The 23950-nt window shown below is 41.3% G+C and overlaps 1 protein-coding gene across 4 annotated transcripts in view; it reads left to right on the top strand.

Annotated features, from left to right (window-relative positions):
* ROBO1 (roundabout guidance receptor 1) overlaps positions 1–23950 on the top strand; it is a 1032053-nt gene that overhangs the window by 150835 nt on the left and 857268 nt on the right. The window lies entirely within an intron of this gene.

Genomic DNA, 23950 nt, shown 5'->3' with positions numbered 1-23950 from the left:
AGGTACAGTTGCTTCAATTGAAAGAAAAAAAGGTTCAAAGAAAAAGATAATGCTACTTATGAAGCAATCTAAAACTCCAATGTGTTTAAAAAACAACCCCCAAACCTACTTTTTAACTATTCAGCTAGCCACAGATAGAAATAGCTAAATGAAAAACACTTATTAAAACATAAATGCTCTAACTGAATTTTGTAGTACTGAATATTCCAGTTTTATGTTACTGAAGAGGAAGGACCGGAAAACACTTTTCCGAACTTGTTTACAGGTGACAAATTCGGCAATAATGTTTTGTGTGTATGCATTTTAAAGTGCCCATGGTGTAAGTATATCTATAAATTAATTCATGGAAACACAACTTCAAGTGACACAAAGTAATCTGTATATAACATACCTAAGCCAAAACCTCAGAAATGAAACAATACATGCTCTATTCTTCCACCCAGAGGCACAAACCTCACAACTAGAACAGTCACCATACACCACAGACTACATACCACCTGAAATCTGACCCACTAGGCCTGTCAGCCTTCTAGCATCCACCACCATGGCCACACGATGAGACATCCATTCTTAGTATCAGCTATACTCAGTTCCAGAAAATCTCTCATTTGAGGAATGGGATGCTGGAAGAATATGTACTGTTAAGTGCCTTAACACAAACTAAGGAAATTAAAAATTTAGCTATGTGCATAGACCAGTTTCTGTGTTGTAGATGATAAGGTGGTTAGCGAAGGTTTAGCTTAGGACTTGAGAGATTTGGATTCAAGTCTCTGCCTCACCAAATTTCCTGTGTAAACCTCGGGCAAATTGCCTATTCTCTCTGTCTCATTTCCCTATTTGTAAAATGGGGATGACAGTACTTCTCTACCTCCACAGGGTCTTGGGAAGATACATACATTAGACTGTGAGGTGCTCAGATACTCTGGTAATGTGGACCACATTACCAAAATAGACCAAATGTAACTGACACAAAATGTAATGTTTTGTTTCTGGGTTTTTTTGTTGGTTCATATCCTAGTTATTCTGGATTAAGAAAGGGTCTCCAACACAATGGTGGCTACTTTCATGAAAACAAGATCTTTGTGAAATACATAGCTCATGAAGAACTTTAACTTAAGATCTTTCTTAGTGAAATTAGCTACTTCTCTGATGAAGATCTTTGTCTACAGTTCTACATAACTGGTGCTGCAGCAGGAAAACCTGTTTCCCTCCATCGCATTATGCCCTCCATCCAAAACTAAGGCCTATTACCAGAGTGTGTGCCAATAGGCAAGATGGTACTTCTCTAAAGTGTTCTGAAATAAACAGTTTGACACTTTTCAGATATAAAACTTTTTCATGTTCTCCGTCAACTAACTGTTATACATAAGGATTCAGTTATGACAAGAAATACTAATGGATTAAGAAGAGCTCTCTGACAAAGTAGTAGCCCTCTGAGGAGGAGTGGGATCTGTTCCTGAGGTAGGTGGCAATTTCATGTGGACCCTGGCATTTATGATAATATCTGCTTTTTGAAGATGCCATTCTTCATGAAATTAGTGAGCTGGCTACAGCTTTATTCCTGAACTGGATGAACAATTTCAGGGAGCTCCTGTGTCTGTCCAAGCAACAGCTACTGTATAAAACATTCAGGTGTTTCTAAAATGTTTCAGGCCTGAGTTACCTAAACAATTTACAAAATCCTTATTTTTGATAAATTATCCCTTCCTTTGATCTCCAGTGCCATACAAATGCCTCTGTTATAGCTACCCATTCCATATGTCCCCAATTTCAGAGGCAGCAAACTTTTTACTGTATGGCATATGGAAATAAACTATGGGAAAAAGTTCTATTCCTCTACTGTGGGGGGTAAGAAGAGGAGGGGGGAAGTATACATACTATGTTGGACAATCACATTCACTGTTGAATTACAGGAGTACATAAAATCATCATAAGCAAGGCTATATTCCCTGAAAAATCACCAGACACAAGTTTTAAACATTTTAAAGGTTAATTTTAATTTATTAGAACTCAAAATAATTATTTAAAATTCTCAGAAAATGCAAATTTAGGTTATGTGCTGAAAATTTGGGGCATACAAAAACACATGTTGGAAATCCCACTTTAAGTGCAAAACATAATGCAACCTTTATTGTGTCACCCTTATCACTCCTCGTCCATAATATGGATATTCAATATAAACAATTGAACAATAAAGCACCAGGTCCCAATGGCAAACCATCTGAAGTACTGAAAGTGGGGGGAGAAACACTGACTAACAAGCTTCATTTGCTGCTCCTCAAAATCTGGTGCACTGAAGAAATTCCTGCTGACTACATAATGCTAACATCATCATTTTCAAAAAGGGAGACAGGGCCAACTGTGGCAAGTATCGAGGCATTGCCCTCCTCTCCATTGTTGGGAAGATTCTTGCTAGAATTTTACTGAATCGCCTGCTCCCTCTTGCAGAGGAAGTATTTCCAGAGTGCCAGTGTGGCTTCAGACCATCACGAGGCCCAACCAACATGATTTTTGCGGCCAGGCAGATCCAGCAAAAATGTCAAGAACAATACCAGGAACTATATATGGCCATTATCGATCTGATCAAAGCCTTCGACTCTTGTCAACTGTGAGGCTCTGTGGAAAATCATGTCAATGTTTGGCTGCCCAAGCAAAGTGATCACCACTGTAAGACACCTCTGCGACGAGATGACTGCCTCCATCCTGGGCAGTGGCTCTACCTCTGAGCTCTTTGTCATCTGAACTGGTGTAAAACAGGGCTGTGTACTGGCACCCACTCTTTTTTTTTTTTTTTCTCCATCTTCTTAGCAGCTATGAAAGCATTAACCCAAGACCATCTACCACAAGGCATTGGCATTCAATATTGGACAGACAGCAACCTCTTCAGCCTTTTTTATCTCCATGCCAGAACTAAAGTAATATCGGCGGCAACAACATCTGAACTCCAGTATGCAGATGATTGTGCTGTAGTTGCAGACTCAAAGGAGGATCTTCAGATAGCCCTTAATTGTTTCTCTGAAGCTTACAAAAGCCTAGGGCTAACTCTGAACGTCAGCAAAACAAAAGTTCTCTACCAGCTAGTCCCCGGTCAATCATCAAACCCAGCAAAGAACTGGAAAATGTAGAATACTTTGCCTATCTTGGCAGCCATTTCTCTCAGAGGGCAGATATTGATGTAGAGATTCTGCACAGAATTAACTGCGCCAGCCTTACCTTTGGCAGACTGTCTCGTAAGATGTTCAACAATCACATCATCAGAACACATATTAGACTTTCATTTTAGAAAGCAGTGGTAATCCCAACTCTCCATACGGCTTTGAGATTTGGGTGACCAATAGAAAATACCTGAAAAACCTGGAGCACCAGCACTTTCTTTGGAAGATCCTCAACATAAAAAGGGAGGACTGTTGCACTAACATTAGTGTCCACACAGAGGCCAACATCTTCAGTGTTGAAGCCCTGATTATCCTGCACCAGCTGAGATGGAGTGAACACTGTGTGCGTGTGTCTGATATACGCTTATCAGAACAACTGCTTTACAACCAACTCACCAAAGGAGAAAGGAAACAGGGAGGCCAAAAGGAAATGCTTTAAAGATACCCACAAGTTAAACAGCAAGAGTTGTGGCATTGACATCACACACTGGGAGACAGCAGCCCAGGACAGGGATAACTGGCAAAGACTTGTCAGAGAGGGAACATCCACTTTTGAGGAAAATTTGCCTTACCTTGCTCACAGAAAAAATGCCATAAAAGAAAGGAAAGACCACTGTCATGCAGCAATCGTAGCCCAACCCTATCTTCCAACACCACCTGCAATGTTTGCCAACAAGCCTGTGGCTCAAAGATAGGACTCCTCAGTCACCAAAGGACCCATGAAAAATAAAACCTGTGAAAGAGATAATCCTTGACCTCGAGGGATCACCGATGCTGCTGCTATGAGGCCCACTGATTCTGTTAAATTCTCCATCCATCATCCTTAATAGTATCTACTATTTCATGCAAGTTTGTTGTTCATGGTAAACCACAAAGAAATCAAACCGAAATGTGTCAGCTTATTTTACTTAATATTTGAGGAGGACACAAGTACAAAAGGTCAGTTGCTGATGTGCCTCCCAGTTAGAAAATGACATGTAGGAGATGATTTTTCCATTTGAATCACAAGGCAGTATTAATAAAGTTCTTGAAGAAAACTGGGTCACTTAAAAGGACAGTAAAATAGTGATACCCTAGCCAAATTGTTGATTGGAAAGCTGCTGTTTTCAGGATTTTGGTTGGAAAGAATGTCAGTATAGTTCTGAATATCTTAGTCAATTTGGGCAATATGCAGGTTTGGCTGAAGTTCTCTCAGTCCATTTTAACTTCTCAAAGCAGCCTTGAAAGTAGATTAATTGGAAGGTATTCTGACTTGAGACAAGTAACCATAGTTGATAAGGAAAATGACTACCAATAGGTTAAAAGCTTGTCTACTCTTAAAATGTGGCAGTGGTGCAGCTGCATGGCTGTAGCACTTCAGTGAAGATGCTACCTATGCCAATGGGAAGGGTTCTCCCATTGGCATAGGTAATCCACCTCCCTGAGAGGTGGTAGCTAGAGTTGACTGGGGTGGGTTAGGTTGGTTTAACTGCATCGCTCAAAGGTGTGGATTTTTTACACTTCGGAGTGACCGTTACACCAACCGAGTTTCCTACTGTAGGCCAGGCCTGACATCTTACAACAGTAACTAAAGATTTCACTTTGATTGTTTTTAAGATGGTTTGTTAGTTAACATCGGAAAATTCAACTTTCTTGAGTTTGACAGAGCTGGAATAGCTTAAGCTTTAGTCCTTGAGGGTGTAAGGTCTGAGTTTAGCTAGTTGACCTGTTTAGATTCTTGCTTCTGTGACTCGAATTCAGTGCTTCAGTATGCTGCCTGGGTGTGGGGTTTATGTGCACATGCACAATTGACTGGTTCTACAGCAGTTCCTTCATTAAGAAAGGCCTCCCAGTTATGACAGGTGCATGCATAACTTAAAAAAAATCTGTTTCATTAATGTCCAGTATATTTCTAGGGAATGGCGGACTTGTGAGCATGTGACTATGCATCTGACAGATGTAAATAGGGGTGAGAATCAGCACTGGAATTAGAGCTGTCCAAATGCTGCCCAGTGAGTCTTCATTTTAATGTAAAATTTACTTTTGACAGAAAAAAAAATCTGATTTTTTCTTCTTTTAAGCATGTTTCCTAAAGGTAACAGGAAAATGTGAATAGGCTGTAGTGTTTGTTAGGCTGTCTGAAGAGTTGCTAATGTGAGTGGTTGTGGGTTTTTTGTGTGTTTGTTTTTTTTTTTTTTTTTGGTTGTTCCTATATAGAAAATGTTAGTTTCAGGTTTTCATAAGTATTTAACTCAGGTTACATATCCAATGGAAAAGTACTCTGTGGGACATGAAATCTGTGCATGCTAATTGTCCCTACCTATTTGGCCTCCTTCCATTCAGTTTGTTGAAAATACTGATAAAATGCCTCGATTTTAAATGAAGCTTCTCTCTGTTTTTAGAGAGATGGTAAAAAAATCAGGAACCTAGGGAAATTGTTAGGAGACAAATTTTCAAGTGGAAAGCTCCAAATGTTATCAATAAACTAGAGTTCTTTAGTGTTAGCTCTCTAACAGGCAACTTCAGGCATTAGTTTATGCTTCAGATTGGCTGAGAAGATGAAAACCGTGCTGCAAGGGATTTCTTCTCTAAGAGAGAAATCAAGATAGAAAGAGTGAGTGTGTGTGAGAGAGAGTGTGTGTGGGTTGGTTTGTTTTTAAAAAGTAGTTGTGTATTATTTTACCTCTTGAGGATGCAGAAATCTGACCTCTCCTGTCCTTGGTAAGATTTTTTTTTTTTAAAGAAGTTATCTGACACTTTACAGAACAATGATTATCAGAATAAAAAGAGGTTTCAAAATCTTGCATTCTTACCAGGATCTTAGCCCAAATTTTGTCTTACAAGGAATATACTTTCATACTTGCTATAGTGCCATGCAAATGACCACAATGGAGGAAGTAACTTATCAGAGATGTCTAATTTACTTGTAGTTTTTTTTAACCATGTAGGTTAAGTAAACTGCTTTCTTCTCCCATGATGTAGAGAGAGAATAGGATTGATTCAGAGGTGATAAGCATTTTTTTTTATGTAAAATTCCATGAGACTTGCTTTTTTTTTTCTTTTTGGATACTCTGTCTGGGGAAGGCTGCAGTTAAAATATTTGTCCAACAAAAAATATTTGCTCTTGGAAAGGGTCAGAGACAACAGAATTCCCTTTACTTGGGGAGCACAAGGGCTGCTTCCTCTAAGGTGTGGGGAAGCCAGGGTTTCCATACAGCACAATCCTTCCCCAGACACCCCTTGCAATGGCATGGCTCCACAGTGCTCCCTGCTCAGGACTATGAATAAATGCAAGAGTCTAGGCAAAGAAAGCAGATGAAAGGGTTGCTATTAACAACCACAGTGACTTTTTATCAGATCAATCTGACTTTCAAAGGGATTATGCCACTCTTCCAGTCTCATTATGAAAGCTGGAATTCTCTTCAGCCCTCTCCCTTCCTTTTCCCCAAGGAGTTAAGGTTTTAACAGGACTCTACTAGGGACGGGGAAAAGAATAAATAATGTGTGGAGTACTTATTGTTAGTTTACCCTTTACAGGCAACTCTGTCAGGAGGAGAACTGCTTTCTCTTTTTGGAGATTAATATACATTGTTGTGGTTGAGTGTGGTCACTGGTGGTGGGGCCATGTTTGCAAGTACAAAGAAATAGGTTTTTGAATCTCCCTGCTTATTGAGGGCAGAAAATAAACCTTTCCTCTCCTCCTCAGGGCTAAGTCTTTCCCCAGGAAAGGCCTGTGAGACCTTCATTTTGCTTTAACACTTTATTCTTCAATGAACTTTTTGTCTCCCTCCTCACTGTTTCTAACTATCTGCCCAAATGTATCACTACAGGATAGCTCCACTTGCGGGGTCACACACACATCTCCTTAGGATGCTGCTGCAGTGGCTACCTTCATGGAGTGTCATGCCCTCCAGCTTGAAAATGTGGGGAGTGCTAAGCAGGAACAGTACCCCTCCATCTCAAGTGACACAGGCAAAGCTGCTACCAGGCTTAATATGATGGAGACTGCACCCAAGGGAAAGTTGTCCTTTACAGGAGGATGTGTTCATTGGCCCTTCCCATCCTTAGTGTCAGTAAATTGAAGTTCTTTTTGGAGTGATATTTCAAAGATATGGCAGCCTCCTTTTCAAGGCATCAGTAGTATTGACATGCTTTGCCAAAGGAATTCTGGCCTGGAGAGAGGACCTTTTCAAAGGTCAAACATTTAATATCCATATTTAAGAAGTCTTGCTCTGGATACCTCTCTCATTCTTATGCACAAAGTCTTATGAATCCATACAAGCAATGGCTTGCAATGCTGTCTCAAGAAGATACCTATTGCCAGTTACTGGCTAAGGAGGCAATGAGTCTCTCTCACATTTGCCAGACCATTCTACAGCACCAACAATCTGTTCCCCTGTGGGAAAGGGCCTACTTGGCAAGGACCCAGTGTTGTATCCAAAGCTTGCTCATCTCTAACTGATAGGTTGGAAGCTGAACAGAAACTAATAGACAAGGATAGCTGATTTTTCCATGTTACCACAATGCTACTTTATCCAAAGAAGAAATTCACAACAGGTCTTATTCTAGGACTTATTCTTATTTTGGAGGAAGTTCACTTATTACAAATACTGTCACTATTGGCAACATTTCCATGAGGGATAGATTTTCTTCAAGATGACCTTCTTTTGGTTTAATACCCAGTTTATTATAGTGATATAGAACAAAAGGTTTAATTTAATCCCAAACCCTTGTGAAATAATTGTTAAAGTGGTAAAAACCAACCTAAACTCCATAGACTCTGTGGAATCTAAATGTAGCCATTTAGGGTTTAGTCCATGCAAGTTAGACTTGTATTGGAGAGGGCACATTTTCTCAGCACCACCCCTTGCTCTTCTCTTAGAATTTTGTTTGAAATCTTAAGGTGAGGTAATAGTGCTTAACGTTGTATTACTTCCCTCAGAATTACCTCAGCACATACGACTCCATAGCTCATAGGTGAGCCAACCAATGGCAGTACAGCTTCTGCTGAAACTATACTGCTGAGCAAAGGCAGATGATGCAATCAGCTTTGTCAAGAAGCATCTACAAGGCCAGTCCCTGACAGAGCTCAGAAAAGGCTTCCCAGCCCTGTGGGTCCACATAATTTGGAGGTGATGTGGCCTCCAAGCATGGAGCTCAAGGAAAATTTTCCTCATAGAATTTAACAGACTTTCCCCTGTACCCTCTTCCACGAAAGATGGCAACTGGCTCACACAGCATAAATGCGCCAGGTTTACATTAGCAACGTTGACTCAGCTATATCACACACGTAGTGTTTTGTATCCTTGCTTTTGGATAAGGGTGATTATTTTCAAAAACACTCAACACTGACCTAACTCCACTGCCAAATGAAGTCAATGGTAAAATTTCCATATGACTTCAACGGGAGCACTTGAGTCAGCCTGTGTCCATTGAAAATAGCATTAGGAATGTTGCTTAATATATTTGTTTGTTCTGTTAAAGATCTCACATGTTTTACGGAAGTTATGTAACTTGTTCAGTTTAATATTGTTGGAACCTTACCATTAACTTTACTGTTTCCTCTCTGACACTTACACTACATTAAGAATGCAGAGTTGTTATGCCCTTTCTGCCCCCATTCAATATGTGTATTATTGGCTCACTTCTGTCAATCCTCCATGCACAAAAGAGCCATTAAAATCAATGGGAATTTTGGGTGCAGCAAGATTACAGGATTGACCCACAGTTTGTGTCTGGATGGATTTTTCAGCACCAAAGATACTATATAAAAAGTATATTTTGAATAAAAGATTGTAATTTAACTTTTGGATAATATGGGTTTTTATTTGAGAAGTGACTGCTTTACAAACACACTTTCCCCATGAGATTTTCCAATAATTTCTTGATTCATGGACTGTGAGTACACTTTGGGGGGAAAAAAAAAAGTATTACTGCTTCCAGTGGTATTCCCCAATCAGCTGGTACCTGCAATATTCATTATACTTAAAATTGGGGACTTCCCTGGGAATGGTGGTAACTCTAAATCTAGAATTAAGTTTTAAGTGTACAACTAGGCTGTGATGTTGATTATAAAACTTTCTGAGGGGAAAGTTATAACTGGAAATGGATATTATTCAAGGTGCACAGAAGTAAAGTAGTAACTGAATTAGAATGAAGCCATGTACACTTGGTCCAGTTTTGAAAACTGTAGTATACTTTCAAAGTATTTCATACTGTAGACTTTGGAAAGTAATTGTTTGTATTAATCAGTCTTGTTTGCAAACAAACATTGTTGTTTGAAATTTCAACCTTTTATTCATATTTTGTTTTCTCCAGACGTTCCATGCACTACGTCAGCTGAATAAATGAAGTAATTCACAATCCTACTGGCTTAACTATTGATGGCTTTAGGGGACCTTGTCATTCCCTGTAGCCTTCTCTCAAGCCCAGCTGTGTGGCTCTGAAATCACTTGGCTGGTAATTAGGTATTTATCAGATTGTTTCTGAAAAGGGCTGAGACAGTTATCTGACACAATTATCTTTGAAAATTGAATCCCCCCTTTCTGGTCCTGCTGAGGACATTCAAAGGTGCTGTGACTGTTTAAAGCTAAATGCCTTTGAAAAACCCTCGCCTTTTTATATCCTATATAACAGGAGTCAAAATGCAGTCAAAGTGATTTTTTTTTTAACCTTTCGGTGACTGGACTTTCTTCTCTTTAGTTCTGCAGTGATAAGATGTTGTTTCTTTATCCATCTGGCTCTGTATTTGGAAGTACTTTTAACCATAAGCACTTTACTTTGTCCAGTATCCACAAGCTAATAGCTTTCTAACAGTGACAGGAGTTCTTAAGAATAATTCCTGCAATGTAAATTTAATATTTTGGTCTCTCTAAGGGGGATTATTCATGAATTAATAGTAAATAGGTGATGGGTTTTTGTCCCAGTTTTAACTTTCTATGTAAGGAAATATCAAAAATATGTTTTCTTTCCAAGAATCTTAGCTAAGATTTTCAGAAGTGACTGGTGATTTTGGGTGTCCGTTTTGAATCCTCAGCTAGAGACACTTGCAAGGTTTTACCCAGCTCATAACAATATATATCTAGCCCAGTACATAAGAGCTGTTCATCAAAAACTAAATGTCTGATCCAAGTGTCATTGCAGTTAATGGGAGTTGATAACTAACTTAAATCGGAGCAGGATTAGACTCCAGGTTTTCAGTGGTTTATGTTGAAATGAAACTACATATTTGTAGTGAGGGGCATGTTCTTCAAAAACATAGCTATCAGCAGGATTCAAACTATGTTACTTAAACAGATGATACTTCATTCTCAAAACACCTTATCCACTTGAAAAAAGAAGGTTCTTACTACTTACACAAATCTCATTGCAAATTAAATGAGAGGAAAGAATCCTTTGGTGTGGCAGGATTAAGATACTGTTTATTATCCCCTTCTAATTGCATTATGCAATAATTCCATACTGAAGGGAGCCTTACTTTTCTTCAGTTTGTTCTGCTAATTCTTTTGAGTCTTGGTCTATACTAAAGTTAGATCGAAGGAAGCCACCTTAAGTTGACCTGTTAATGTATGTGTCCACACTACTGGGTCCTTTACACTGACCTAAATCGCCTCTAATGTTCACTTCTATAATGCGCCTCTACCAGAGGCATAGCCAGAAGTGAAATTAAGGCGGTCTGGTATGGTACGGTGTACCGGTAAGAGCCAGTACACAGCCAACCATACCGGCGGCAACGATGTAAAGAGCCTGGGGCTCCCGGCCGCCATTACCCCTCCAGCAGGCGGTGCCCTGGGCCCTTTAAATCCCCGCTGAAGGCCCAGGGTAGCGGAGGCAGTGGCCGGGAGCCCCAGGCCCTTTAAATCGCTGCCAGGCTGTGCTGAAGGGCGGGCTGGCTGGGGGAGTCTGGCCCCATCCCTGCCCCTTCTGGTTAAGCCACCCCCGACACACCTTGCTCAGGACCCCGGCCACCCTGAGTACTGGTAAGTCCCTTAAGTTACTTGCACCCTTGGGCACAGTGCTTAATTCGATTTTCATGGGTTGACTGCGAGGTAGTGCAGATGCAGCATTCTGTAATTTGACTTAATTGACCATCAGGTGGTGTCCCACAATGCTCATCTGTGACTGCTCTGGAGATCATTCTTAACTGTGCTGCACTGCAGCCAGGTACACAGGCTCCTCCCTGTGCCCCTCTGCTGCTAAAGCCCCAGGAATTTTTGATTTCCTATTTTGATCAGCACTGGGAGCATGCCAGCTTGAGCACAGCAGATCGTGGAGACTACACGCCCCAAACACGCTCCAGCCTGGTCTGCACAGGAGGTGGTGGATGTCATCGCTATGTGGGGAGAAAAGTCTGGGCAGGTAGAGCTCTAATCTAGCAGAAGAAATGCTGACATCTATGCAAAGATCGTTTGTGGAATGGGGGAGAAGGGCTACATGAGGGAGACACAGCAGTGCTGTGTGAAAATAAAAACTTTGCCAAGAAGGCAAGGGAGGTGAACAGTCATTCTGGTGCTGAACCCCACACATGCCAGTTCTACAAACAAGCTGCATACAATTCTCGGGAGTGACCCTACCAGTACCCCCGCAAGCAACATGGACAACAAGGATGATGATATGGTGGATGAGGAGGAGAAGGAGAATGGGAGACAAGCGAGCAGTGGATCCATTCTCCCCAAGAGCCACGAAGTATTTTTAACCCTGGAGCCCTGTGGGTTGCAGAACATCACGGTGGCCAACTGTGATGCTGGGGAAGGCACCTCTGGTGAGTATACAATTACAATGAAAGTCCAGTTAAACTTTAGCGGGCATACACATTCAGTGGTATTGCATGTTTACTGTGAGGAAAAAGTGAGGTGCTGTGGTCTTCTGCTTACAAGAGGCCACTCAAGCTACGCAGAGGGTGGCCTCTGGAGAAAGACTGTTTATGAGGACTGGGATAGCCTGGGAATCCTCCATGGATATCTTTAGGAAACTTTCCTGGAGGCCCTTTGCAGAAGGTTTCTGGGCAGGGCAGTCATATTTCTTCCACCATGGTAGCACGCTTTCCCACGCAACTCCTCAATTAATTCTGTTGGCATCATTGTGGTACACAGCATAGCAGCATAAGGACCAGGTCTCAACTCAGATGCTTGCCGCATCTCCTTCCTTTCCGCTTCTGTTACCCTCAGGAGACTGATACCACATAGAATCACCTAGGGGAAATGGGGGAAGTTTTTCATTAAAAGTGCTCTTTAAAATGGCATGTAGACCCCCCCCCCAGCCACACATCTGGATCACCAAACCACGCAGCTGCTAATCTGCCTTTACTGTGCTCAACATGGGTCGGCAAGTACTTAAAAGTGGCTGATAGGGGACTAGGGCCCCACATGAGAGATTCCACAATTTAGGAGTGAAAACTCCCCCCTCCACCCCTCTCGTAAACTGCTTCCTGTGGTGCTATGGAGAAGGGCCATTGTTCGATTCTGCTCCCGACATGAGCCCGCCATAAACATCATTAAAAGTGTGGTCACCAGGAGGGCATACTCACCATGCCTGGAGCAGCAAAATGGCACAGTGAACAGTTATGGATTCTGATTATGTTATGGCTTGCACCTAGTATGATCTGTTTTCTTTATGAAAACAGCCTTGCTATGGAAACATTTTATTAATGTACAATGTCTCCTTTATTTTTTCCCGTGACCGAGATCTGGAAATTTGTCCTTCAGCATGTCACCAACATCTGAAAGCAGATTTTCACTGATTAGTAGGAGAAAGAGAATGCGGGAGGACATGTTCACGGAGATAAGGAATGCCTCTGGAACAGCTGACACAGAGCTGCGAGCATGGAGGATTTCACTGTCCAAGAAGTTAGACATGGACATGGAGAGCAGGAAAGCTTCCAATGGGCAAGAGTGTATGGCGCAGGATGATATGCTTTGGATTATGAGGGATTAAGCAGACATGTTGAGCATCTGGTTGAACTGCAGGAACAGAAGCAGAAGAGTAGAGTCCCTCTGCAGACCCTGGTGGACAGCCAGCCAGCATCACCTGGTGCAGAATCACCCTCCCTAAAGCGTTCCCTGAGGCATGGGCAAAAAGTCCATTATCCCTTTCACTTAACTCAGCGGGAGGGTACAAGGAACAGAAGATGCCCATTCAGAACTTTGATGGTCTGGAATGCGGTGTTATGTTACACAGCTGAAAATGTTTCTCCCGTTCCAACTTTACAACCCCTTTTCCCCAAGGTTACCTTTTTTCTGTTCTCCTTCTTTACCTATGTTTGTTAAATAAAGTAAATAGATTTGAGAAGTAAATGTTCTTTGAGTAGATGCAGTGGGCTTGGGTGGGGGGTTGGCTTTACAGGGACCATGATACAAGGCAGGTGAAGGTTTCGGAAAGCACAATGCAGACAAGCAGCTCACATTACTGTGCCTCATTATTGAAACAGCTTTTCAAAGGCCCACAGATACACAGCGCCCCTTGCTGTGCTCTTCTTATTGCCCTGGTGTCTGGCTGCTCAAAACTGACTGCCCCTTTTTTTTCCACAAATATTATGGAGCACACAGCAGGAAGCTATAACCATGGGATGTTCTCTTCACTAAGGTCCAAACTTGTTAGTAAACTTCTGCAGCGCCCTTTCAAATGACCAAAGGCACATTCAACCACCATTCAGCACTTGCTGAGCCTATAGTTGAACCATTCCTTACTGCTGGTGTCCAGACGGCTGGTGTGTGGCTTCATGAGCCATAGGAGCAAGAGGTAGGCTGAGTCCCCCAGGATAACTATAGGCATCTCAATGTCATCAATGTTTGTTTTGCAGTCTGGAAAGAAAGTTGTGGATTACAGCTTTTTGAACAGACCTGAGTCATGAACCTTTCCCGACCATGCTATGTTGATGAAACTCCCTGTAATCCACCAGGGCTTACAATACCATTGAAAAGTATCCGTTTTGGTTTATGTGGTTGGCTATTTGGCAAGGTGGTCTGGTGCCAAGATGGGGATATGGGTGCTATCTGTTGCCCCACTAGGAAACCTCATTGTGGCATAACCATCCGCTATGTCCTGTGCATTTCCCAGAGTCACTACCCTTCATAGCAGAAGTCGATTAATGGCCGTGCACGCTTGGAGCACAGCAGCTCCCATGATTGATTTACCTATTCCAAATTGATTCCCCACTGACTGGTAACTGTCTGGTGTTGCAGGCATCCAAATAGCGAGTGCCACTTGCTTCTCCATGGTCAGAGCAGCTCTCATTTTTGTGTTGCTGAACTGCAGGGCAGGGGAAAGCATTTGAAAGTTCTGCAGCCACTGCTAGTCATCCTATACTGGTGGGACTGCATCAATTGGCAGGTCAGTGCTTATTTCACCAGAAACGGCGCTCAACAGAGTGCAGCTGCTCTCTGACTGCCAGCAGCAACTGTGAATTGTTTTTTTTTGTTTGTTTTTGAATGGCTTGCAGCAGGGCTGCCTGCATGAAATCGCTATGTTCCACTCGGCAGACCCTACTTTTGGCTCTGGAAATACTGCAGGAGAAGGTGCAAGGTGTGTGAGATCCTCACAGCAAGAGTGCACAACTGAGCAGGCTCCATGCTTCTGGGGTTATGGCATACACGCGGTGGTTTTAAGGCGCTAAAACCACTGGGTTGGATGCCGATGCAATGTTCCCATTCTCCCCCGTGACAATGTTTTTGTCCCATGAGGCACTGCACAAATTTACAAAACACATTGCGGCAAGTTGCACTTTGGGATAGCGACCCATGATGCACTGCTAGCGAGGATGCACTCCATCGAGACAATGAGCATGATGTGGCCACACACAATTGACTTAATTCGGAGGCTCGAGGTCAAATTAGATAAAATCAACTTAATTTTATAGTGTAGACGAGTCTTGAGTTTTGAAAAGAATGGAAGAAATAACACTGGTGGTGACGAAAACTTGTTGCTTTCTTTCAAGCATGGAGCAGTCAAGTGTAGTACTTGATGCTTAACAGCATTGCACATTTTGGTTTAGTGTCAGAGAATTTCAAAGTTACTTTACTATAGTCTAGCTACCATGTGTTAAAGTTTGGCAAAGTGATAAGGAACTGAAAATAGGATCTTGTAATGGAAAATGTCAGGAAACCTTATCCAGAGCTGGTACTACCAGCTCTGCTTATAATAAATATAGGCACTTTTATCACTTCTCCATAGAATCAGTGCCATTCCAGATTTAGTTATAAAACTGATTGGTGCCTTTGTGTCAGAACACTGGTATCTCAACTGCCTCCTCTGTTTATGCAACTGAAGGGGGTAATCTTTTCCTGAGGAACTCTCCTGCTGAGTGTGAAATGGGGCAAAGGCCACCTTTATGGAATCATGACCACTTCCTCCCTAGGGCTGTATGGAAGTCCATCTCCTCTATTCCTAAAAGTTCAGTGTTCCATAGAATTTTGGGTCAGAGCCAGAAGTGGGAGGGATGGAGCAGAGGACTATCTTCCTACTCTGATAAAGAATCACAGGAAGCGTAATTTTATTCTCCAGTTGAACTTGATAGGACTAAAGGAAATAGAAGTGTTCCTAAAACCCCTCCTCCGCACCCTCCCCTCTCTGCTGCACTGTAGAACTTCTGCTTAGGACCTCTCCTGGTTGACCTCTTGCTCGCCTTCTAAAGAGACCATAAAAGACCTTCATATCTTCCCTCCACTTTCCCCATGTTTTCCCATGTAAGAAATATTTCAACAAGAATTAATATAGAACAAATTATAGATTCTGACAATGCTTCCCCACTCATCATCTGTACTTGAGTAGGGTTTTGTCCAATTGATTCACTTATAGTGACTCTTGCAAAGTGTCTGTTGCCTCTTTTGGGTATCTTATGTTCAAATAGCCAACAAAAGCTGCCTTCTAATTTAATGCAATACTATAATCTTCTGTGAACATTTTTTGCATGTTAAACTCTCAAATGTTATACCTAATTTTATCAGCATTAATTCACCAGCACCTATGATGAGATCAGGCAATCTACAATACTGCATGGCATAATTTAGGACTATTCCATCTGCAAATGCTGCTCAATAATCAGATTATTACAGCAGTCTCTCTTCTTTCTTTGAATTCTGTATACAATATGTGTTCAGTCTATCTAGCTGTTACTGGAGCAGTGAAGTAACAGTGATACAGGCTGCATGAGCCTGTCCAGAAACCTGGATAATTATTTGGGTGACTATCCCTTATTGAAGCCTGTGCTGTCGTGGCTTCACTACTCTGGTAGCTTGAGCTACCTAGATTAAAGCTGGCTAGGGTAAGTCCCATTCTGCGATTGGATTGTAGACCTACCCTAAGTGACTCATTAACGGAGGTTTCTGGGCCGCTGCTAAGTGAACAAATATTCCAAATAGAGAAGCAACCCACTTGATCTAGTGAAGCCACGAAAGCTATAATTAATTTATAAACAGTGTGGTCACCACATCAAAACAATGGGAAGAGATTTCTAAAAATAAAAATGGAGTTCCATAAGAATTTTTTCCCCTCTATTATTTTCATTGCTAACTTCTACTACAAGAGCATTTAACTGGTTTCCAAAGTGAAACATAAATCCATATAATCTTAGATTCCAAGTGGAGTGCTGCTATAGGAATTCTTATTCAGTCATAAAATAGGAAAATATTTTCAGTGCAATTTGAAGGGGCAATGAAGTGAACTTTAATAGGTGCCATGTGTCTGCTTCCAAGAATTGCATGCTGAAAATATCCCCCAAGAAATCCTGGACCAGATCCTCAGCTGATGTAAAATCAGTGTAGCTGCCTTCATATCAATGAAACTACCAGTTTATATCAGCTGAGGATCTAGTTGCATTTCTTTTTCAAAATGATATTAACCATGTATCATACCTGCCCCTCGAAGAGAGAGAACTGAGTCAACGCACAGAGATGTTTTCTTCTATGTCTCTAGAACTTTAAAATAAATCAAGCCTATCCAAGGCAAGAATTATGTTTTAAAGTAGTACAGTATGGTGATTCATTTTGTGCTGTATAACTTTCAAGATGGTACTGTACAGGAAGAACAAGTCCAGAAATAACGTTAGTTTAAACTGAGATTACCTGATACCCTGAGTCCCACTAATTTTCATCAAATGCTGAAATGAAATGATTGACAGTCTAGTAAGTTTCACTGGATATTAGAAGGCTTAATAGTTCTCCCTTCCCCTGCCCCCCCACCATGGGGGAGTACACATGAATTGCTACTCCATGGGCCAGTTACTCTGCTGGTGGAAATTGGTGTAGCTCCATTGGCTTCAATGGAATTATGCCAATTTATACCATCTGGGTCTTGGAGCTAAAATAGGCAGCATGTCAAAACTGGCTCTTATCTCTGTAGATAAGGTTGATGGTATTATGCAGCAGCTTATTTGCCAAAGTTCACAGCTCTTATGAAAAGAGGTTACATCATCTTATGAATCTTATGAGTCCCTTAATTTCCTTATCTTTTGAAGCCCTCTCTCTATTCAGCATGCTGTAAAAGTATACATTTTATTCTCTTGAAAGGCTGGTTGCTAGCTCTGAGGCAGACTACAATAATATCTTAAAAAATAAAGAAAGGAAAAAAGTAACTCAGGTAAAATCAGCATTGATTTTTGTTTTTTTTGTCTTGATGTCTTTACCTCTGCAGCTGCTTGCTGCATTAGCCATATGGATAAATAGCACTACACTTGAGGTTCAAATCTTTTTTTTTTTTTTCCTCTGCATTTACTGCACTGCTTCTTCCCCCTCTGGGTTTGTGCAGTTTAATTTGCCATTGATTCTTTAATGATTATAATGCAGTAGACAAAGTAGTGTTTATCTTCATCATGCCCTTTGGATGACACATGGGGCCTAACTTCTCACTCTTACTGGTGTAAATTAGCAGTAATTTCACGGAAGACAATGAAGTTTAACTGGTATAAAGAAGAGGGGACCATTAGGCTTACTTTTTAATGTTTGCTTGCTGTTCAATCATTCTGATGACATAGTATAGCCAGTGGGGATCAATCCCCTTCCTGCATCATTTATTTCTCTACCAGAGCACTTCACAAAGGTGGATAAATGTAAGCGCTATCTTTAAGCAGCTGCTATCAGTAAGTAAACATGAAAACTCCCCAGCCTGGGGCTCATCACAGTCCTATGAGACTTGGTTTGGGGCACTACTTGGCAAGTAGTGTACCCCTTTCTTCCCCCAAGCAGCCTCATCACCCTTTCCCTGATAACTTGTGCAAGACAAAAGGGGATGTTGCGCTGGAATTAACCCTTGTTTACTGGGAAGCAGGTAGCTTGTCCCTGTCATTATGCAGTTGAGGCTGGCTTCACATTTGTACTTGTTCGTTACCAATTGGTCTCTGCTGGAGGTAGTACAGCCAGGTGGGAGAGGGACTGAGGAGTAGGCGTAGTCCCGTGACTAGTTGTCATGGCAGTGATGGAGAAGGTGGGGGGGGGAAGTGGAGGAATGTTTTTGTGTTCAGCTCAGAAGAGAGAGGATGATGAGTAGTGCCTGTGGTTGTGATAGCAGGACCATAGCGAGCACTTCTGCCATAAGTGGGGGAAGGGCAGGAGAGAAAGGGAGGAACAGGATTGCTGTCGCTGCTGGCTGTCATGGTAGCAGCAGCGCAGGTAGAGCAAATGTAAGAAAGAGGGAGGCAAACTGGAAATATTCATATTTAAAAAAAAAAAACCTTTTCCATTTTTTTGGTAATATCGTCAGATAAGATTATAGTGAATATTCCCAGAGCTGGACTGGCTATTTTTCAGGCTTTGACTATTCATTAAATATATATTCATTGGATTGAGGCTAGTAATGGAAAATAATGGCTCTGCAGATTGAAAAAGTGACTTACAGAAAGGTCACTTTTTTTCCTGTGTAATGATTGTTGGCTTGTGTTTGTATAGCTTTTTTTTTTTTGAGTGAAAAATCTGAGATTAAAAAATGCATGTAACTACCAGAATTGACAATATTGTTAGAAAAGTCAGAAGTGAACTAACATAATTAAGAGATCACAAGCCCCACTTACTGGTTGAGCATGATATTCCTGTCTACTTCAGCTCCACTGGTACATTTTTACATTTGGGCACCATCCTGCTCCTACTAAAGGCAATGATTGACAAGGATTAAGCAAATGTGGACATTTTTTACAACTTGCAAAATGCCTAAAACATGGCACCCCTGGTCACAAAGGGCACAGCCCTTATCTCAGAAATAATACACTATATGAAATAAAAGATTCAAACAAAGAATTGATTTGGTCAACGTGGGACACTTGGAAAAAAAAAACCTCATTTTTAAGAAGGGATTTGAAAGAGATGATGAAGTGTTATTGGTGATCAGGAAGTAAAAGTTCCTGCTAAAGGGCTTGGTGTGAAAAGGGGCACAAAAGGGTGAGTGAGATGTAGAGAAAAATGCTATGGAGTGAGAACACAAGCTTAAGATTGACTAGGATTGTAGACAGAGCGAGATTCAAGATACTAAACGTCAGAAGGGACCATTATGATCATCTAGTCTGGCCTCCTGCACAACGCAGGCCACAGAATCTCACTCACCCACTCCTGCGAGAAACCTCTCACCTATGTCTGAGCTATTGAAGTCCTCAAATCGTGGTTTAAAGACTTCAAGGAGCAGAGAATCCTCCAGCAAGTGACCCGTGCCCCATGCTACAGAGGAAGGTGAAAAACCTGCAGGGCCTCTTCCAATCTGCCCTGGAGGAAAATTCCTTCCCGACCCCAAATGTGGCGATCAGCTAAACCCTGAGCATATGGGCAAGATTCACCAGCCAGATACCCAGGAAAGAATTTTCTGTAGTAACTTAGATCCCACCCCATTTAACATCCCATCACAGGTCATTGGGCTTATTTACCATGAATATTTAAAGATCAATTAATTACCAAAATCATGTTGTCCCATCATACCATCTCCTCCATAAGCTTATCGAGTTTAATCTTAAAGCCAGATAGGTCTTTTGCCTCCACTGCTTCCCTTGAGATAATTTTAAGAAGGGGATGGGGTTGTGAACAGCCTTGAACTTGTAGTTAACGTTAACAAAAAAAAAAAAAGTGGAGCTAAAATGTGTACATTTTTACTCAACGGATCTGCTCCCTACAAACAGGCTTCACAGAATTTGTTTTTTCCTGTTTTGTGACGGGTTTTCACCTCTCGGGTGCAGTTTGGGAGCTGTGGGAACCGGTGTGTCCCTTTAATCGCCCAGCTGGGCTGGCCTTTCCTGACACTGCTCTATTGGTGACCCCCCAGCCTCTTCAGACCCTGTGGTCACCCAACATGACAGCAGGTGGCACCACACACCCAAACTGAGCTACCTGAGTGCCTTACTCCAAGAGAGGAAGGAGACAACCTCTAATTTCCCAGCTCCTCCACCCTGTAGCCTTGCTGGGTATAAACCCAAAATTGTACAGTCTTGCACTGCACAGGGATCTGTACAATGTAAGTTCATAAAGTTCGTCCTCCCCTTGATGTGAAGGATATGCACAATAGGATGGGAAGGATATGCACAATACACTTGTGTTAACCAAATTGAGATTTTTCCCCAGACACTTCACTCAAACGTACACTAGCTTAGATAAAGCAACAAGTTTAACAACTACAGAAAGATAGCTCTTAAGTGACTATAAGTGATAGCAGACAGATCAAAGCAGATTACCTAGTAAATAAACAAAACTGCAAACTAAGCCTAAAATACTAGAAAGACTGGCTATGAATTGGCAATTTCTCACCCTGACTGATGATACAATCAAGCTTACAGATTCTCAAGGCACAAGCTGCATTTGCTTTGCAGATTGGGCTCCCCACCCGTGTTCCAAGTCCTTTTCCTTTTGGAGCTTCTCGCAGGTTTTGAGTTGTGGGGGAGTGATGAACAACAGATGATGTCACTTCCTGTCTTATATAGCTTTTCCATATGGCAGGAACCCTTTGTTTCAAACCTGATTCCCAGTTTGTGGAAAAATATTGGTACCCAAATGGAGCTCAGAGCCATGTGGTCTAGTCACATGTCTTTGCAGACTCATAGCAGCCATTACTTACAGGCTAGCTGAAATGTTTACAGCCCATTATCTTTGTTGATAAACCATTAGCACTGTCTGGCTTCTTCATTGTTGTGCCTGAAAGGCTGGCTGTGGGTGTTTTCCAGAGTAAGCTCATTTGAAATACAGATCCATAGTCAATATTTATAATATCAGATACAAAAATGATACATGTATACACGCAGGATATTCATAGTCAGTAAATCATAACTTGTCCAATGACACCTTACATGACCCATCGTGTACATAATGCATCAAAATTATGCCACAATCGTATCATATAACATTACTATGATGAATATGGGATGTAGTCACCTGTTTTTATAATTTTGACAGATGATATCAATGTTTACTTTAAGCATTTTCTTAGATTTTAAATTATTTACATTTTCACAGTTGCAAGAAATTATTGGGGGGGGGGGAAGAGACTCAGAAAACTATTTAATGACAGAGTTGAGATTCAAAATGTTAAAGCTTTATAAATGGTGAAAACACAAATTGTACATTTTGACATGTGATGACAAGGAAAAGATCCTTAAGTCAACAAGTCATGACTGTTTTTACTGTTCATTCATGAGTCCATTTGTAACAAACCTAATTCAAAAGTCTAAATCACTGAACTTTTTCTCTACGTTCTTAAGCAGTATTTTTCTTGCTTTGTCTATCTTTACATGTTGATAGTCAATGGGAATATATTTTCATCCATTTGTGGATATGTGTAAGTGATTTAACAGGTTATCTGGGAATTACCCTTGAATAAGTGGTATACCGGGTGGAATAGATTAACAAAATCTCTGCACTACTCTCGTATTGCTCCTCAGCACAGGGAGCATAGCTCAGGAAAAGGGTATGGCTGGGCCACCTCTGGCTATTCCTGACATATAGAATGACCCTTTAGGGGGTTGTGGGTGCCTTTTGGGCTGCTGTAACTTATGCCAGTACTGGACTAATTCCCCATGAGCCCCAGAATTTTGGAGGAACAAAGCTCAACACGCTTAACGCTGTAGACCCAAGTGAACTATAGGAAAGTGAGCTGGATTCTTTTCTGGCTAATACATCAATAAAGTTGTTAAAATTTTAGTTTTAGCATCTTTTATTCCTGGTGAAGATGTACAAACCAGAGAGAAGAGAGTTAGACTTTCAGATACTGGATTGAATTTACAGTGTAGTTGATCCAACTAATTCAGAACTCAAGTTTTGCACTTATTTGGTTCCTTTTCAGTTAATCTCAGGCTTTGAACATAAAAAAATGTTTCAATGGGAGAGGTAGAACAGCATTATCAGGTAGCTTACCATTGGCACTGTAAGTGAATGGAGTTCCCACCCTGCTCAGAATCTACACAGAATGGATGTGATTCTACACTGCTTTGCACCCTGAATGCTCATTCTGATTTGGTAGCATTTTTCATTAATTTTGCTCAGGTGTTAATTGCAAGGTAGTGGAGAACAAGTCTTGGTTTATTTAGTGCAAACTACCCCATTCCTACAGTTTTGGGCTCTCCTGGTAAATAACATAAAACTTTTTAGCCCAAGAATTCTCCATAAATGTGGTCATTTGGAGAATTCCCCTGGGAAGACCTTTTGTTCTAACCCCTAATACCTCCGTAGAAGGAAGCTCCTAGCTCCATTTTGTTGAGGATGGAGCCTCATCAAACACAATGAGACAGAATCCTAAAAACAGCTAACACCTGCCAACAGGGTGGTAATAAGAAAATCTTGGCACTCCCATGCAAGCAAGTGTACTTTTGAACCAGTGTTGCCTAAAGTTATAAACATGCAACCTCCCTTCTTATTCTGAAACTTACTTGGTACAGAATATTTATCAACCAAACAAGAAAGAATTGTGCACTGAGGAATTTCCTCCCTCTTGTGTGCCTAAATGGCGCGTGTATGGCTTTTTTAATATAGTGATCTTTTTCTATGCAAATAATGGGATTCCTCTAAAGTTACTTTGGGGTGTATTAGCTTTTTCTTTAACCAGTGCTTCGGTGCGATATTCACACTCAAGGCCAATTGTGTTATTACAAATCTGATTTTTTTTTAAAATATCTTTGTTTCCTTTGTGTATTTGCTATTGTAAAACTGAAAAGGTCCTGAGAACAGCATCAAAAAGATTAGAGACAAGGAAAGAATTCATTATGAAAAAAGATTTAAAAGATTAGGGCTTCTGTGGTATGCCAAAGAAGAGGACTTGTTGAACTATGTAAAAGAATGGACAATACAGAGAAGATCATTTGTGCTTTTCTATTTACCAAAATGTAAGAAAGCATTGCTTTTTATCAAGGAACCTGGATATCTCATTGCCACAAGACACTGAGACCAAGAGTTTAGCAAGATTCAGAAAAGGAATAGGCATACACGTTAATAATAGGATCATAGGCTCTTGCAAAGGATGAGGAAGTACCGCATATCCCGGCAGGATAGTAATGAAGCTATGTGGAGCGGAGCCTGCAGCTGGGCTCTGGGGGAGGAGGGGTTTCAGGTGTCTAGACCAGGGAGGGGCCTTCAGCACCCACCAAATACCTCTTCCCAGTACACACACACGTGCCCCTCCAGCACTCCTAAATACTCCCTCTACACCCCCTAACTGTACCCCTCCATCCAGGTCCCCTTCCCTCTCACCCTACCTGCAGTAGTGTCCTCTCTGAGAACCTGAAATATAGTAATCCTATGGGGACAGGGCAAAAAACCCAAGAATCTACTAAAAGACCAGAGTGGCCAAATTTTCCCTGCATGATTTGCCCAGCTGGCACATATGACACATCCAGACTGAGGCACCTAATAAAAGCATAACAGAGAAAC

The sequence above is a fragment of the Natator depressus genome, chromosome 1 (assembly GCF_965152275.1).
Source record: "Natator depressus isolate rNatDep1 chromosome 1, rNatDep2.hap1, whole genome shotgun sequence".
In the NCBI taxonomy this organism is placed as follows: Eukaryota; Metazoa; Chordata; order Testudines; family Cheloniidae; genus Natator; species Natator depressus.
This window is presented reverse-complemented; position numbering and strand designations above follow the sequence as displayed.